Source organism: Pteropus medius, unplaced genomic scaffold (genome assembly GCF_902729225.1).
Source record: "Pteropus medius unplaced genomic scaffold, Ma_sr-lr_union100, whole genome shotgun sequence".
Lineage (NCBI taxonomy): Eukaryota > Metazoa > Chordata > Mammalia > Chiroptera > Pteropodidae > Pteropus > Pteropus medius.
The window spans coordinates 15,503,529-15,523,441 of record NW_024349519.1 but is presented as its reverse complement, the minus strand read 5'-3'; the positions used below and the strand labels follow the sequence as shown (position 1 = coordinate 15,523,441).

At 31.3% G+C, this 19,913-nt stretch overlaps 1 protein-coding gene across 15 annotated transcripts in view; it reads right to left on the bottom strand.

The window, feature by feature from the left end:
* Positions 1 to 19,913, bottom strand: part of SOX5 (SRY-box transcription factor 5) — a 907,668-nt gene that overhangs the window by 151,118 nt on the left and 736,637 nt on the right. The gene's annotated exons all lie outside the window — the stretch shown is intronic.

The following is a 19,913-nucleotide window of genomic DNA, read 5'->3' as shown; positions in this document are numbered from 1 at the left end:
TGTGTGTGTACATGTGTCTGATTGTGGTTCTAATTTGCACGTTTCTAATGGTTAATGGAGTGCATATTTTCATATGTTTGTTTGCCATCCTTATATCTTCTTTGGTTTACAGCTCTTTGGCCATTTTATTGAGATTCTTCTCTTCTTATTCTTGTATCTAAAGAGATCTTGTTGTATTCTGAATATGAGTCCTCTCTGATATATGTTTTGCAAATATTTTCTGTCAATCCTGGCTTGCTTTTTCATTTTCTTTATAGTGTTAAAAAAAAACAAACAAAAGGTTTTAGCATTGGTGAAGCCCAATTTATTATAATTTTTTTCTTTTATGGCTAGTACTTTGGGGGGGTTGCTATTTAATAATCTTGGCCTAACCCAAAGTCACGAAAGTAATTATCCTAGATTTTCTAGATAGTGTATAATTTAGCTCTTATATTTGCATCTATATATCCATTTTGCATTAAATTTTGTATATGTCGTGAGAAAATAGTTGATTTCTATTCGTTTGCATATGGATATCCAATTGTCCTGTACTATTTACTAAAAAGATTACTTTTTCCCATTGAATGGTCTAGGCACTTTTATCAAAAATCAGTTGAAGATATACTTGTGTGTATATTCTTCTGGCCTCTTTATTCTGTTCCATTGATCTATACATCTGCCATTATGCCAACATCACATTGTATTGATTAGCATAGCCTGAAATTAAGACAAAATCAGGAAGTGTAAATCTTCCAACTCTGTTCATCTTTTCAAAAATGCTTTGCATGTCGATAAAAATTTTAAAATTAGCTTATCAATTATAACAACAACAAAACCCTAAGATTTAAGTCAGATGACACTGTATCTATGGATAAATTTATGGAGAAGCAACATCTTAAAAATACTGAACCTTCCAATCCATGAACATCATATATCTCTACATTTCTTTATGTCTTCTTTAAATTAATTCAGCGAAAGTTTTGTAATTTACATTATACATGTCTTGCATATCTTTTGTTGAATATATCCCCAAATATTTCATATTTTTGATAAAATTTTAAATGTATTTTAACCATTTCAATTTCTACTTGTTTCTAGTAAGGTATTTTGTGTGTTGACACTATATCCTGTGTCCTTGCTAAACTCACTAGTATCTTTTTAATAGTTTCCTTAGAATTTTCCACATAGACGATCATGTTCGTAAATAAATATAGTTTAGTTTCTTCCATTCCAATCTGCATGCCTAGTATTTATTTTTGTTGACTTATTGCACTGGAAAATTGAACCTCCAGAAAAATAATGAATAAAAATTTAGGAGTGCTCAACCTTAGGGAAAAATTGTTCAAACTGTTCAACATTAAATATGAGGGTAGTTATGTTGTTTGTAGAAATTCTTTATTTGAGAAAATTTTCTTCTATTCTTAATTTGCTCAGCTAATTTTATCATGAACAGTGCTGAAAGTTGTCAAATGCTTGTTCTGAATCTATTAATATGATTATTCTACTGAACACAATTTATAATAGATAATTATTTTATTAATCTGGTGAATTAATTTATTTTTGGATAACCAACTTTGCATTTCCAGTAAATGTCACTTAATTGTAATGTATTATCCTTTTTATATATTGCTAGATTTAGTTTGCATAACTTGTAAGAAATTTTACATTATATTTGTGATGGATATTGGTCTATAGATTTCTTGACATATCTTCATTTGGTTTGGAGAAACAGTCATTACTCTCCTGTTTTCTGAAAGACTTTGTATAGAATTGGCATTATATTTTATTCCTTAAATATTTTGTACAATTCACCAGTGAAGCTATCTGGACCTGGGATTTGTTTTGGGGGGGAAAGGAGGGAGATTTTTAATTAAAAATTCAAATTTTTTAAATAGTGTAAATAGAGTAGATGTATGCAGGGTATATGTTTCTTCTTCAATGAGTTTTGGTAGTTTGCCTTTCAAGGAAAGGTTTTTTTTTGTCTCTAAGTCGTCAAATTTATGGGCATAGAGTTTTTCATAATGACTCCTTGTCTGTAGAATATGCAGAGATGTCTTTTCTCATTCCCGATATTTCTAATTTATGTCTACCTTTTTTTCTCAGCAGTTTCGCTAGAGGTTTACGATTTTGTTAATCTCAAAGAATCAACTTTTAAATTCACTTTTTTCCTTCTTGTTCTTCTATTTTACATTCCAGTGGTTACTACTCTACTTTTTCCTTCTGCATAATTTGGATTTAATTTTCTCTCGCCATTCTATTTCTAGTTTTTAAAGGGGAATGTTAGCTAATAATTTTAAGTCTTTCTACTTTTCTAATATAAACTTTTAATGCCATACATTTCCCTCTACGCACTGCTTTAGCTATGTGTTGCAAATTTTAAATGTGTGATAAATTAATTTTCATTCAGCTTAAAATATTTTCTCATTTTCCTTGTGGCTTCTTCTTTGAATCATAGGTTATTTAAAGGTATGTTATTTACTTTTCAAATAACCTGGAATTTTGTAGATCTTATTGGCTTATTAATTTTTAATTTAATTCCATTGTGATCAGAGAACATATTTTAAATTATTTCAATCATTTTAAATTTATTGAGACTTTTCATGGTCCAAAATATGATCTGCTTGCTCAATTTTTTATGTGTACTTTAAAAGAATAATTATTCTACTTCTGTTAAATAGAGAGTTCTATAAATGTAAATTAGGTCAGGTTGGTTTGTTTAAAAATTATTGAGAGAACTATCAAAATACCCAACTTTAATTGTGGATGAGTATGTTTCTCCTTTTAGTTCTATAACTTTTTATTTCCAAGAATTTGAAGTTCTGTTATTAGGTACACAAAATTTAAGATTTTTTTATCTTCTTGACCACATTATCATTGTGAAATGAAACTGGATATCCCGGATATTCTTTGCTCTGAAATCTACTTTATTATTGTATAAACATTCCAGTTGTTGTTTCTTTTTTTTTGATTAGTGTTAATTTGGTATATCTTTTCTTAATCCTTTTCTACCTATCTGTATCTTTATATTTAAAGTGGTTTCTTGCAGACAACATATAGGTGGGTCTTAATTTTATTTTTTAAAAACCTAATAGGATTCCCTGCCTTCCAATTAGTTTAGATCTTTTACATTTAATGTGATTACTGGCATAATTGTGAATAAATCTACAATCTTGTTGTTTTCTATTTATCTCATTTGTTCTTTGTTCCCTTTTTATCTCTTCTTTCCTCCTTGGTTTGGGTATTTTTTACAATTGCATTTTATCTCCATTATTATTAGCCTATTAGGTGTGTCTTTTCATTTTGTTTTAGTGGATGCTTCATGCTTTCCAGTACACCTATTTAATTTATCACAGTCTATTTAAATAATGTTATACCGCTTTGTATATAGTATAAGAAGAACCTTTCAAGAATTTAGGTCTCCTGTATGGATTATGTCTTTTACCTCTGGCTACTTTTAAGTTTCTTCTTCATCGCTGCTTTTCAGCAATTTGATGATGCTTCTTCTGCTTGGGGTTCACTGAGGTTCTTATATATATAGGTTCATGGTTTATAAAAGAATATAAAAATTTAAGGGCATTATTTATTCAAACATTTTTTTCTGCCTCCCTTAACCTCTGCCCCAACTCACTATGCTTTTATTAGTCTTTTTTCTTTTTTATTTCTGAATAGTTTCTATTGCTATGTCTTTAAAATGCACTAATCTTATCACCTGCAGTTTGTAATCCCATTCAGTATATTTTTCATCTCAGATATTGTATTTTTCATCTCTTAAAGTTCAATCTGGGATTTTTAAAATATTTTCCATTCATTTCCTCATCATGCTCTTGAACATATGGAGTATATTTGTAATAGCTGTTTCAACATCTTTGTCTACTAATTCTAACATCTGTGCCACTTTGGGTTTGGTTTTTATTGATTGATTTTCTCCTGATTATATGCTATATTTTATTGCTTCTTTACATACATGCTAATTTTTTGATTGAATGAGAAATGTTTTGAATTTTGCCTTTATTTTTTGAAATTTCATTAAATAATTTTTGGCTTTATTCTGGAATACATTTTACTTAGAAACAATTTTATCCTTTCAAGTCTTATTTAAAACTTTCTTTAGGTCAGGTTTAGAAGAGTTGTCAGCTAAAAACTAATTTGGTTCTGCAACTAAGACAATATCTTTCTCAAAGGCTGGACTCAATGCCCCATGTGTTATGAGCCTCTACATCCTGGCTAGTAAGAACACAAAATATTCCTAGCCCCGTGTGAGAGCTGGGGATTATCATTCCTGCTAGCTCTTTTCCAAAGGTTCTTTACCTGGCATCAGTTGTTCACATGCATATGCACCGATCACTATTTAGCCAAGACCTGACTGAAAAACCCTCTGCAGATTTCCAGAGAGTAAATCAGTCTTTCTCTTTTTCTCTCCTATGCAAAACTATCCTCCTCCCCAGTGTTCTGTTCTACAAATATATCTATTTTTTCTGCCTTGGTATTCCTAAAACCTGCTGTGTGTCTCTTCAATTTAGAAAGACTATTATTAGGCTCTGCCTGGGCTCTTCGTCTCTCCAGGCAGGGAGTTGGGGACATTCATTGGGCTCTCCTCATTCATTGCTTTTCTGTTAGGGAACACTGAACTGCCTGTTGTTCAATGCCTGAATACTTTTGTTTCATATATTTTGTCTGATTTTCTAGTTGTTCAAGGTGGGATAGTTAATCTAATCCTTGGAAGAAGCCAGAAGCTGTTTATTGAATTTTTAATTGCAAATATCATAGTTTGTTTTCTATTGAGTTCATTTTCAAATATTCCTGTTAATTTTTGAGAGGCTTTGATGCTTGTTCTTTCTGTGGTTTCATCATTTATTTCTCTAAGCATTTATGCATATTTACTTTATATTATCTATATGACATTTCCAATACCTGAAGTCCTGGGAGTGGTAGGGCTAAATACTTCAGTATTTCTGGTGACTCATTCTTTATGAATTATTTCTTGGGGCATTCTGCAATTTTTAATTTGAGTATATGTTTCTTTAATTTTACTTTGTGGAATCTTGGGGAACCAAATTAGAGATATTTTCCTCCTATATTTGATCCCGTTAGGTTTTCAGGGACCACTACTAAACTTGAACACCTAAGGCCCTGTGGTGGAGTTAATTTTAAAAAAAGTTGATGCCCTATTTTACAAGGGTTCCTGCAGGAGGATTTTTCTTCTCATAGCAGTAATGTCAGGCTTGTCCATATGACTTGCTTTGGCTTATAAAGTATGAGAAAAAATGATGGGTGCAACTTTGAGCCAAACCTTAAGAATTCTTGCATATTTCTGCTACAACCTTTCTGCTCTGTCATTAGACTGTCATATCACATACCAGAGTGCCCCTTAAGCCTTGATCTTGGATTGAAGAGGATGTGGAACAAATGTGTTGCTGACAGACAATAGATATAAATATGAATGAAATTTAAATTTCTAAGATTTGGGCTTTTTTGTTGTTGTTGTCACTGTAGCATAAATTAGCCTAAGCTTAATGAGGGAATCTCAGGTTAAGCCCCACCATACCTCCTGGGTAATTTAAAGCTCATTCTCTGATCCATTAATGTTGGTATTAGTATTTGACCTCAGAGGAAGGCCAGCTTTTGTGTTAGCTTACAGTGCAGGCTTCTATGTTCTAGACTCATCTTAGAGATTTTTTCTTTCTTATATTAAAATCTTGAGATTTTCCCTTTAATTTATTTAAGAGCATAAATACATTAAAAAGAATATTTATCCAGAAAAGAGTTGTTTTGTAGCATGAGGAGCCTTTGAGAACTTGTTCTTTCAAACAGCAGCAAGCAAAAGCCCATAATTTGGGGTGAACAAATGGATGGGAGCAAAAGTTGAGCCATATTCTCCTGGCCATAAGAACTCCCTAAACTTTTTTTTCTTTGAGAGATGCCACTGAAGTTTTAAATGGTAAGACAAGGAAGAGAGAATAAAAAATAGTCAAACCTTTTCCCTTTATGAGGTAAAGGATGGGTTAATAGTTTCTACAAACATATAGAGAAGAATCAAGGAGACAGAATTACTCAAACCATGTCTGCAGCACATATTCTAAAATGACTCAAGTCAAATAAAAAAGCATGAAACTGTATTACCCAGAAAATGGAGAAGAGTCCAAATGGTGTCTTCCTTAGTCCACTGTGGCTACTTATGTACCAGTAAATGTTTTTATTGGGCTGATAATTAATAAGTTTCAAAAGTTTCAAACAGAAAAATATTACATATATCTCTGTCATAACATTTTATGGAGAATTTAATGGTTTAAAAATTTAAATTCACTATTTTCATTGAACTATTTTTACTTATTTTATCTGTAATTTCACTCTATGCAAATAGATTTTTAAATTACCTCAAGGAATTTGAGGTGGCATATTCAGACCTCTCATTTAAAACTCTTAAGAATTGCAATTGCGCTTTGATCAAACTTTCTAGCCACTCGAAAGAAATTGTGGTAATGCTCATGTGTGCCAATACATGTGGCACAACCACGTTTTCTTATCTCTCATAGACATTGTAGAACCCAAATTCACAAACAACTTTTATTAGCAATGACAAATACAAACTGGGATTTTAGAATCTCTTGAAAAATTTTTAATAAAAGGTATCCTTTTCTTAAGTTACAGCTAAACTTTGTGTTATTTTTATTAACATTGTTTGTCCTCTTCTCCAAACTCTTTTCTGTCTCCATCATAAACATAGAAATGAATAACTCACATATTTAAAAAATTAAACCAATAAATGAATTGTTAATCTTTATAAATATAATATTAAATTCAAATACAGTTTATTTCCCATCTTGAGTCGATACTTATAACTAGCAATTAATGATTAATTCCCTCAATATTGACTACTTGTTTCTCATCAGCTAACCATGTTATCACGTAATTATTTACAACGTAAGCAAGACCTTTAATAGATGTTATATTCCAGTGAAAACATTTTTAGGCTCTCTGGTAAGGGTGCATTTTCATGGACATGCAACCCCTTCTCCACGTACTAGTAACTGGTACTGGCTCTCTCCAACTACTACCACCACCACTGGGAGTTCCTGCTAGATACAGACCAAAACAAAAATTACATTCTCTTCTGTTTATTTTCTAATTCTAGGTGTTGTCAAATATGCCCTCCCCACCCCCAACACACTGAATTACACCAATCCTTAAAAATACCGGAACTTGGTAGTTGGCATTTCATAGGCTAAAAGGAACACTACTCACGAGTATTATAGTAACAAATTACCAAGTAACAAAATGTCGAAGATATGAAGGAGGAAAAAAATGAAGATTTACCTTATGGAATACAAAACGGAAAGCACAACCCAAGCCTCTTGTCTTTGCCTCTGGTTGAAATAAGTTTTCTAAGTATTTTTAAAATTAGAAGATAATTCTAAATTGCCTTCTAATTTTCTCTTTCACATAGAATAATACATGTCTCAACTAGATTTTACTAAGTACCTGTTTATTAAAGATGTCTGTGTTTAGTGCCTATATTACAATATTAAATACAAAAAATTAAAGAGACTTATGTCTAAGGTGAAGATCAAAAGGTTGACTCTTTTTAAAGTTATTTGTTTCAGATAAAAACTACCTTTAGACAGAGTTGATGCCTGCATATATATTCATTTCCAGGTCTCAAAAGATTTCTCCCTAAATTTACCACCTAAATTCATTTGATTCATATACATCAAAGTTGGGTTATTTAATTGAGTGATAGTAGTTACTAATTATATTTGGATGGGAACCAAATGAAGCTATTTGTTCATTAAAACTAGAGAAACCATATTTTACTTTGACTGAAACAACACTTAAATATTAACTCCTGCTGATTTTGATGGGAATCCTGAATAGAGTTCAAGGAGAATCTTTGGCCTTGGCAGTAATACTAAGTCTCCTGAAATAAAAAAAAAAAAAAACTTGAGAAAGAATTTTACACAAACAGTAAAATTCCAGATTCTCTATCACTTAAACATGCATAAATTAAATACCATCAGTGAGTTAAACTTTTTCTGAAAAATATATGAACCAAAAAGAGAGTGTGTGCATGTGTGTGTATGTATGTTGTATATATGCATGTATACTTGTGTCTGGAGTAATCAAATAAAGTGAACATATAGTTTAAATGTAAAAGAATTCACTCATCTTTCGTAATCTAACAGAAAAGGCCACGATGAGTGCACGCTTTGCGAATTTCCCAGAGAAACGAAAGACCTTCTTATTATAATTTGTAATTGTCCATGGGTAACTGCACATTCATTTGAATTCCTGAAAGACTGAATCTTGTAAAGAGAACAAGATGGGCCCATATTAAAACTTTTAATGACTTTAGTAAAAAAAGGTGGAACTTTGCAGCCAGCTGGCTCCATACCGAAAGCCAGGCTGCACAGCTTGAACTTAAAGCTATCTTAACATAATGAATAAGTGCCAATAATTAGCATATGTAGTGTGAACAGGTTTGCTGGCACAAGCAAGTGAAAAACTCCAAGGTAAAGTTATTATTAGGGAGTAATTAGCTCTGTGAAGTAAATGAGTGAAACAATAGCTGCCAGCACTGACAATATGGCTAACATCTGACTATGTGGAAGATAACATTGTAAAGTATTGCTCCCTGAGCTAGAATCTGTTAATAACCATATGTTAGTGTAATTAATGCAGAGTCTTTCTGACCTGTTGTCACATAAGAACAATACTTTCTTGGAAACATTCAAACAGGCAGTCCCACACTCTGGGTAAGAAATAATTGTGAAAGTTGCTTACAAAAAACTCTTTTTCCTTTTTTTTTTTAAAAAAAAGAAAAAAAATCAGTGAGTGAAAAAGCGGAAGGACAGAAAATGAGATGAAGTAAAACTGTTTCCCGTCTGACATCCCATATACTAAGAATTCGACTGCAACAGAATGGATCCTTCAAGGTGACTGAAATTCAGCATATATTTGAACAGCCTAAATTATGGATCGACAAAGTAGATTTTAATATGAAATTTTGAGCTTTATACCAAAAGCTTCCCCCTAATTTTCACAGGAAACACACATGTGTACACACACACACCATGATGTAGCTTGAGAAATACTTCAAAATAATTTTAAGTTCCAATTCTATGAAGCACCTTTTGCCCCTAAATATAAACTCCTCAGGAATTAAGGACTGCGTCTTATTTATCTTTTTATTGTCTGTGAGTATTAATGGCATCTTGCACATAGTACTATCTTCACTTAGTATTGGTTAAATGCAGAAGATGTATCTGGATTGTCAATGATTTTGGCAACACAACTAAAAATGAATTAGGGGAATGGCAGAAGGAGATTATATGATGTGATTTCTAAGAGGCAGTCTTAGATAATTCTGTAATAGAAAACAGTAGATGGAACTACATGGCTCTTTCCATTAAACAATTATTATTATTCTTCCCTTTCTGCTTATTTTCATCTCCTACTTCCTTCACTCTTCCCCTCTTCTTTTTTTTTAATTAAAAATTGACATTTTATTGGTAAATGGTGTTTTCCTTATCTCTTTCACAAAATAAATCACAGAATTATAGATTCTGAAAACTACATAAAACAAATGTGCATGTTAAGGAATTGTTATAAAGTACACACTTATAACCACCATCCAGGTCAATAAATAGAATCTAACAATTACTCCAAACCCTTTCACCTATGCCCCCATCACAACAGTCTCTCTCCCTCGATTAAGCACTACCTTGACATTTATAGCGATAAATAATTTGTTTCATTATTCCTCCTCTTCTTTTAATATTTTGCATCTGTATAAAGTTTTTATTATTTTTAAAGTGTTTTCATACACCATATTTCACAACTTTCTGTGCCTACAAATTTATTAATCATTCTATTACTTCACTATTAGTTCTATTAGTTTTCTAATCTTTCTATTAGTGATCAGATTGACAGCAATATTTTGTTTAAATGGAATTTAATGTTGAAAGAGTTGAAAAACTGTCATTTTCTAATGACAACTGCTCTTCCTAGTACAAAATATGCAAAATTAATTCTTCACCTTTATATTGTCCATTATATATAAATGTTTTCCCAAGAATTTACAGGGACATTCTCATAGAGCCATGGCCTTAAAGGTGCCAAGACCAGCTGAATATTCCTTTCTACCAGTGTATACGATTCTACAATAATAAGGTGAGGGAAATTAATCATGATCCCTAGGCAAAGTTGTTACCACCAGCAAGACGTATTACTACAACTGAGAGAAAGCTCAAGTACCCATTATTCTATGATAGTAATAATTGATGGTACTATATATTTAGCTCTGAGGTATATATACACGTCTATACACATAAAAGTACATACACATATACACTATATACATTTAACTTCTTGTCAAAGAAGAAAATAGAAGGCTTTCATAGCATTTCTTAGTTATAAACACTTGTAAAATTATTAACAATATACAATTCACTATGGAAATTCAGTTAAATATGTATGTTTGGTATATTTTCATGATTATGATTTTTTCATCCCATATTATTTCAAAATTGTATATTAAAAATATAAAGAGTTGTTATTTGAACATTTATGTGTTTTGGCTAAGTTTACATTACCTTAAATATTCTACCTATTTCAACTAAACATCTTAAATACAGCTCATGAGACAGAACACTCATAAACTCATTAATAAGCATTTCATAAACGATAAGGTAAAGTGTGGTCAAATTCATCGATTCGCACAGAAAGTTTGCTCACTTTCAAATCTAAGCTGTATTAAATCTTGATAATAAAAGAAAGTTTGAGATATAATGGAAGCTTGTTAGTAACTTTCTCATCCTTTTTAGAGGAGTAGGTTTCTTTAGCAATGTCTAATACTTCACAGACAAAAGTGGCCAAGTAAAAGAGCTCTCTGTGTTTGAGATCTCACACATTCATCTTCTTACTAAACATCTGTTTAAGGCCTGTGTGATCTACCTGTCAGTACCAGTGATCCATAAAGTGTTTGAACCTCCTGTCACAAACCTCTGAGCTGGTTTGATCAGAGGCTTTGTGCACGCTAATCACACCTTTTATCTTTCTAATGTTGGAGGGGGGAACACACACAAATATACACACGTGCATGTGTGCACGCACACACACACACACACACATATACACACAACAAGACTATCTTCTCAATCTGACTGTAATTAATCTTTCCAAGGGGAAACCTGCCTGGTTTGAAAAGCAAAGATCTGATGGGCTGCTGCTCTTTTTGTAAAAAGGCCTTATTTTCCTACCAGGCATCTTTATACTTGGGTGATACCCTTTACAAACCACCTTAACTGTGGCTCAGTGACAGTGAAACAACCTTCAAGATCACCTTATGAATGAACCTGTTGGTAACTTTACGTAAGAAAAGAAACCAATGAAAGGGAGTTCTACAGGAGCTCGTTTAAATGATTCTCTCTTTTTAACTGCATGCAGGAAGAAAGGAGCCAAAATGTGAAGCGGTCCCCTTTTCATGTTCCTTGTAAGCTTCTCTCTCCACTAATAATCCCACTGCTACTTTTCTCTCGCTCAGTTGCACACAAATGTATCAAGAGCTGCAGGAACTCCTAGAAAGGGAACATTTAACATCTTTTTTTAACTGTTTAAAGTAATGCTTTATGCATCTTGCCTCTTACCACTATTTGCTTTTTATTGCTTTAAGTGAGATTAATGCCATGGTTGAAATAACTTGGAATGGCACTGATATTCAAAATGTAATGGTCCATTCCCAAGGGACATAATCCCCTGTGTAACACTTTAAAAACAATTTGGAATATAGTAAACAAAAGGCAAATACAGGGGGGAAAAAAGAACTATGTCAGCCATAAACGTAGATAAAAGAGTACAAATTACAGTCATCTGATGATCTTTCTCAATTACTGGCCCTGGCATGAAATATTATGTTTAGTACTTATACACGCTATTAAAACTAAAGACCAAATGTTATTAGAATGAACATAAATCCCACAAATAAGATATTTAGTCAATTGCTGGATAAATTCTACCTTGTTAGGCAGATAAATTCTTATAGGATTGGGTACCCTGAACTAACTTAAAATGAAAGCACGTCTAATGCCTGGCTCTGTGAAGTTTAAAACAAAATTCCTACTAGCAATAAAATATCAGAAGGTCTCTACTACAGAGGAAAAAATATATTGTACTTCATGATATCTCTGGCTAAGTGAAGAACATTTTTAAATTGTTTAATGACAAATTAATCTAAATATTTTTTGTACTAAAGAAAAATACATTTATTCAAATGGGTCTAAACATTTAAGTTAAAACACATGAGGTCAATATAAAGAAATTCAAATAAATAGTATTTAAATTTTTCTGTTTATCAGAATTCTGTTTTAAACCTAAAAACACTAAAAATTGAAAATTTTTATTTTTAATAAAGTATTATATCAGCATTTTTTATGTCAATATAAATTAATTATTTATCTGTGGATAATATGACTTTAGCCCTAATCAAATGTTATTATAAATATATTAGAAAAAGTTGCGGAACGCCTATAACTATAGGCAACTCACAACTAATGTGGTTACAGGTTACAAAAAACACTAAGACATTTTAACTTAGCTCATGGTTTTAAGAATTCTCTATGATGTCCAAATGGCTGGTAATAGAAACTAGATTTCCTCTATATATGTAGTTATAAAATAAAGAATTAAGTAATTAACCCAAATAGAGTTATAGGACTACATTTAAATTTTATTCTATTCTAAGTATCACCTGAGTCACCAGCATGAGCCTTCTCTTCAGTCCTAATGAAAAAGCCTATTCATTTTCTTAGCATCCATGGCTCACTGTGAGGTTTATTTTGCTTCTAAGCTGGTGCTTTAGATCACCCAATCTTTAGTCAGCACTAGACATCAAGATTGGCCTACCATAGGGCAAGACTTTTAAGATAATTTCTAAACACCAAAGCAAACTGCATAAATTCCTGTCTGTTGGACACCTTAGTACTGGCCACCCAGTGAAATTTAGGTTTCAGGAGTGTGAGTCAGACTAAACCTCCATGGCTCTAGCTTGGCTTCAGGGAGGATACAGGGCTGTGATAGTTTGCATTCTGAATAGGCCAGGGGCTTCTACACTAGAGATAAGAGCAGAATACACAGGGTTTTTGTTTTGTTTTGTTTTGTTTTTTTACATAATGACACTAGTGTGTCAAAATTTGCACCTATTTCATTGTTCTTAAGGAATTAACTTAAAAATTGACTTGCGCAAATTTTCAAAAACCAAGTTGAAAAAACTGCTGATTGTAAAGATTCTTGATTCAAGAATCATTGAGTTTTAGAGATGGAAGTTTTGTTATCTATACCAGCCTTTTATAGATGAGGCGGCTGAAGACTTTTAATTCTTTTTAACTGCCTTTATTGAGTAATTAATGTACATCTCATAAAAGTATCCAATATATACTGTGGAAATACAAAGATAAAGTCTATCAAGATTCTCTTTTCAATGAGAAACAAAAAATTCCTTAAAAAGTGTAACACAAGGTAGAAAGTAGTAGGGCCATAAAGAGGTATAGAATGGTAAATGTTATAGGATTTGAGAAATTTTTTGTTCTATGAAGATTAAGGAAATATTATGGATCAGAGAACATGTAAATTTGGCCTTCATGTATATGATTATACTTGACATGAGGAGAAGAAATAGATAATAATATTTCAGATAAAAAGGAATCCAAGTGAGTCAAACATGGAGGCCAGAGTGTGAAATGTAAAAAACAGAATAGTTAAATTCATAATATTTTAATTAAATTCATAAAAGAAAATAAGAAAATAAAGTCAGAAAAGTAAGCTAGCACCAAATAGCAAAGAGTATTGAATGACAGGCTAATAATGAACCATTTAACCCTGTAGGTTGTTGGGAGCTATCAAGATTTTTTAAGAGGTTTTCTTAACACAGATCTCGTAGCGATGCACAAAGCAGACTGGAAAGTAAAGCCACTACGGTCAGACAGAATAGTTAGGTAGCCATTGCAGAGATGAGTAGAATGAAATCTTGAATTTGGGGCAGGAAAGGAAAAATAAGAAAAGATGTAAGGGATATCATGAAGGCAAATCGCTACACTCATGTTATAGAAAAGAAGGAAGACATAAAAATAAATTCAAAGTTTTGAAGTTAAGTGATCAGGAGACTAGATATTATCATTAGCTATTTCTAGACCACAAGTTTGAAAGACTAGAACTCTTTCATATTACCCATGATTGATATTTCATTGACAGAATGTTAATACATGGTTTGGCTATTATATACGTCACATTCCATTTCAATGTATACCATCATCGCGGAAATCATTTCAAAGAGTTGAAAGCCTGTTGCATTAACTAAGACTAAGAATCACTTCCTTGCTAAGTCCAGAACTATTTCCAATAGAGTATGTGGTTAGAAGTAAACAAAAAAGGTTCAAGATCCCTTTAGGAAGCCTAATTATGGAAGTGTCCTTTAGTACACTCAGGCCCCTAGGGTTTAACTAAAAAGAAAATGAAAAATGTATTCAGATGGCAGGATCTTCATGATTCAGATGTATTAACAAATACCCAAAGAGAGACCAAAATCTTAAGAAAGCAACTTTAATTCTATTCCAGTAGAAGTAAATAAAGACAGTGTAGGGTTTAGGAAATAAGAACATTATTCTTACATCACTAATGTAGACAAGACTTCTAATGTAATAATACTTCTACTGGTTTAGAAGTTGTAAATGGTAAGTGTCTGCGCATTTCTGTGACCTATATATGTGAAATAACTAAATCAGCATGAGAAATACTAAATCCCTCTAGCATTCATATAGTCATATAGTAACATCTTGAATGTAAGACTGATGTGAGAAACTGAATGAATTTTAGAAATTTTATTTCAGAAGAATATTAATTGTATTGTTATTAGCACTAATGAATTTTAAATTGAAGTTTTGCTTAGCGTAATATTTAAACAGTTTGAAACTAAGAGAGAATGAAATGTTTAGCTTTTTCTCATAATTCTGGTAATAGGAAGGCCTGTTTTTCAGATGATTATTATTTCTATTATACTTTAATGGACAAAGTCACTTAAAAAATACACACACACAAACTCACAGACTCATACATGGTGGAATTTAAAAAAAAATCCTTTATTGGATTAGAAAAAGTTTGATATGTGATATTAAATGCATCATTTTGGATATAGATGCACCAGTTCAGGGACTTCTTGAAATCAGAAATACAATGTGTGTAGTTCTATCTTCTCTTAATTATAAATGTACTAGTCTCATAACAAAAACAAAAGAGGTACATTATTTTCAAAGAATATATTTGAAAAATATCTTTGAAAGAATATTTGTTTTGCCTTTTTGTCATGTTTATTTTTAAAAATGTGACATATCAAGTGTCACTTTAAGAAAATTCTGCTACTTAAGATATATACCTCCCAAATAGAAAATAAACCAATAAAAGAATCCACATCACACAATACAGTTAGAGAATTTTCATACAATTGTAAACTTAGCACAATCAATTAATAATTGCCAAATAGTTCTTGTGCCTTGTTTTTGGTATGATATTTGTCAAACTTTAAAAAACAAAGTGTGTGTGTCTCCATATAAAGAAAATAGCTATTCATTTGAATATGTATTTATGACAAATCAACAATGTTGGCACACATCTGCTATGGATTTTTGAGGCAAAACCTAGTATTTAATTAATACATTTGAGATTAAAAGCATATTTCTGTATCTTCTGATGTATCAGATATATTTCTGTATATAAATGCGTTTTAGGAAAACATATGCTGATTAACTTGATTTAGCTTATAAAACATAAGATGGAATGTTAGCTATATGTCAACAAAACTAAACAGAAAAATTTGAACAGGAACCTGAAGTAATTGCAATCAAAAAACAGAAATGGAAGGTTTTAAAATATCATATTGATAATTTTCCTACCACAACATGACAAATCCTGGCTCTGACTTCAAAAGGAAATAGAACAATTCACTTCATTGGAAATTCTGTTTCTTAATCATCATCTTTGCAACATAGACACTATTAATATTTCCCTTTTAACTACCATTTATTAAGCACCAATTTGGTGCTTTAATTTATTTCTAATGATCATAACAAATCTGAAACAAAGATATGCTATCCATATTTTAGAAATAAGGAAAGAGTAAATTGCTCATGTTACACCTCTAGTGGCTAGCAAAACAGTCATTTAAACTTTGTTCTTTTTGACTGGAGTCCTGTTTTCACCACATCTCTCATATGATATAACCATGTCAGAACAATACCAGTATGCCAGCCACTACTCTTAACTCAATAAAAATTTAGTCAAGCAAGATCTCTTGTTTAAAAATCTGACTGAATTCATCAAATATTTTGGCATCATATTAGACACAGCCCCAAAGTGATACACAATTCTCTTTCCAGATGGTCAGGAATCTAATATATGATAATAAGAATGATAAAAAAATGTAAAACTGGTATTTAAATTTTCTTAATGGTTAAGGCAATTTGTACAGATTTCATCAGCTGAACAAATATGGATTAGGTACAAATGACCCTTAGGCTATGTTCAAATGCTTAGCAGCCAAGCTGTAAGAGACCTCTATTGATTGTAACCTCAGGACAAACCAAATAGCCGGAGTCCACTTGGAGAAAACATATAATTATTGCATATAATCATCACTAATTATGAACTTTACACATTCTAGTATTACCTAGAACTTATACATGAATAAATTGGACCTTAAAAAGATTAGTTTTTTAAGTTTATACAACTACTAAATGATGGAGATTTAAACTAAAGCTAAGTTCAGAACGCTATCAGCTATATTACCCAATAATAATTCTGTATCATTGCAAATTACAGCCACATGAAAAAACAATGATGTAGTCTGACCAAAAGTTAAAATGTAAGTACGTATGGAATGATAAGGCAGTTTTGTATATTTGACAGTGATCTTGGAAGTCATGTATTCATTTTTCTCTCTACTCAATACTTTCTATACTTTCTCAAAGAAATGATATCCATTAATCAAAATAGCTGTAGTACAATGTATAAATATATATTTTTTTCTAAGACTAGCACTGTTCACTTAACAATATATAATATACATTGGTCATATTTCCTGATTGGTACATTTGCTCAGCCTTACACTTTTTAGTATCTATGCAATATTCCATAGTAAGAACTATGATATAAGTATAGTATGAACTATAATATAATAAACATAGTATGAACTTATAATATAATAGTATAATATAAATTTCTCTCTAAATAATTCTCTAAAGTATAATGTAAAGGTAATCGTATTAGGTTAATTTTTATACCATAAGTTACCACCGAAGTTAGAAATATTTTAAAGTAATTTCTAAGAATATGTCTATAGTTGTATGCTATTTTCTGTATAAGTATGTCTGGCTTTGAGTTAATTTAATAAATATAAAAATCCAAATGTAAAAATATAAAGTATACCAGTAAGGATAAATCTATATTAATTGTATGTAAATAAATTAATGTATAGTGAAATTTCATGGAATTTTTTTACAATTGATAACTGTCTTTTTGTGAAACATGTTTCCTAGTTTTTTGAAATGCATCCCATGATGGCATTGGTAAAGTTACTTTTTCTATAATTTACAACTAAATATGAGTCTCTTTATCTTATACTACCTGATTAGTGAAATAGGATGCAATAAATGCTAACAAATTCAGAAACTTAGTATTTAAAATAAAGTAAAATGGCTATAACCTACACTTATAATTTTATATTAAAGGATAGGTCAGCAACATTTAAAAGGTTGGATAGAAATTATATCCTTACTGCTACTCTGCAGAGATCCCATTATTATTCTAAGTACCTTAACAATTTTTACGACCAATAACAACATTAGTAGTTATCCACTAAATACAGCTATGCCAGGTTATTGGACACAGCTGGAAGCAAGATGCCCATTGTGATGATGAAGCAATCAACTGCTCCCATATGGTCCTTCTAAAGAATGAATTCTATACAGAAATATCAGTTTTAAAATATGCGGCAACTTAGCACAGAGTCCAATAAATGATATTAAAAGGAAAGAGTAGTCATTCCTCCAAAGAAATGCTTGGCCTCAAAGAACTGTTAACATTTTAGTTAACAATTAAAGAACTTTAATCTCACTATCATCTAAACATGATTATCATTAGTACTATTATAATACATAGTATAAAATTTGGATTTAACTGTTTCCTAGTATCCAGAGACCTGCTAACATTTCCATAACTAAAAACTAATTTAAATTCTTCATAGAGATGATATTAGTATTTTCAAGTCCACCAAAATTTTGAAACTAAAAATATGGAGAAACCTTAAATTATGCAACATACAAGATATAATGTGATCTACTGTGAAACTAAAATTAAATTTTAGTAAATCATATAACAGTGTGCTTATATATAAATAGCCTTAAATATTTAGAAAGTAGGCTTATATCTGAATTCAATTTGACTAAGGACAGAGATAATTCAGAGATATAAATCAACAAAGACTTTGAAAGGTAGCATTCGCTCTTATTAATTATACCAAAATATATAAATAAATATATAAACCCTGTGGAAGAGTTAATAGTTTTGTCAGACCATTGTTCTGGACAATGGGCAGACATGTTTAGTGTTTTATACATATGATAATGAAATGTGGTGTAAGGCATAACATTAGGTTGTAATCAAGCAAACTCCTTTAGATACCATATGTATATACATACTAATATGCATTCTACAAATTAAAGTTAATGATATCAAGTGTAAAGTAAATTCATAATTTTGTTTTTTCTCTTCTGCTCTGCTAGAGGGGAAAGAGGGGAAAAACAATCAAGAAAGAAACAAAAAAACTTTTCTGGGATGCTGAGTACTCAAATTTTAAGTTCAGAATAATGATATGAAACAGAGGGGAAAATAAACCACCACCAACATACATTTGCTCTAGTGTTCTACAAATCTGAAGGCAAACTCACTTTATAGTGTTTGATTGTTTTTTCTCAACAATCATGTGAGAGATACTAAAATTTCCAACCTACAGATGAAGAAGCTGAGAATAAACAACAATAAATGACTTGTCCCAAGTCATACAATTAGGAAATAGTAAAGTCTCCAGTTTCTAAATCTATATATAACCTAAATAGCCTTTCAAGGAAAAGACCATCATTCTTCCTCCAGTTTTGTCCCCATGTGCCATCTCAAGGCACCCTACCTTAAAGACATGGCCACCATCCACACATAAAGAAATGCCTTTAGCACTTCTGTGCTGTCTTTTCAAGTCTTTTGTATTTTCTACTAGCTTTTTGGTCATGTTTCTCATTCCTAGTTTACTTTGGCCCTTTAAGATTTGAAATAGCTAATTATTGTTTCTATTTAATCGTAATAAATGAAGTATCTTAATGGCTTTTCCCACAGGATTCTGAAAATCTTAGTAATTATAAGCCTTGTTTATAATTATAGTTGTGCAGAATATCTGAGATATTTGATCCCTACCTAATTGACAGTACTTCGAGGTCCCTTAAACTTTGCAAAGATATGTAAACACACTAATTGAACTTTAAAAGACCAAAAAATTCCAATTGTGCTAGTTACATACATTGTCATGAATTACAACTTATGAATTAAAACTGTTTAGAAAATATAATCTATATTTCATGCTTTTTTAGTCAGTCCTCAACCTTGATTTTTTTTCTTTTGCCTCAGTAACAACCCACCAATGACAAGCATTTGTATTCTTAATTACTGCTCTTTCACTTTTAGCAAGTTATTAAATAGTGAACAGAAAAGCGGCCTGTAGCATTTCTCACCATCATGTTTAGTAAGACCAGCTCAGGTTGCATAAGGGGAGAATTATATTTCCTATGCAAGCAGGTGGGTATGTAGGATTGTAAAAAGAGAACTTCAATGAATGATTTCCTATGAGT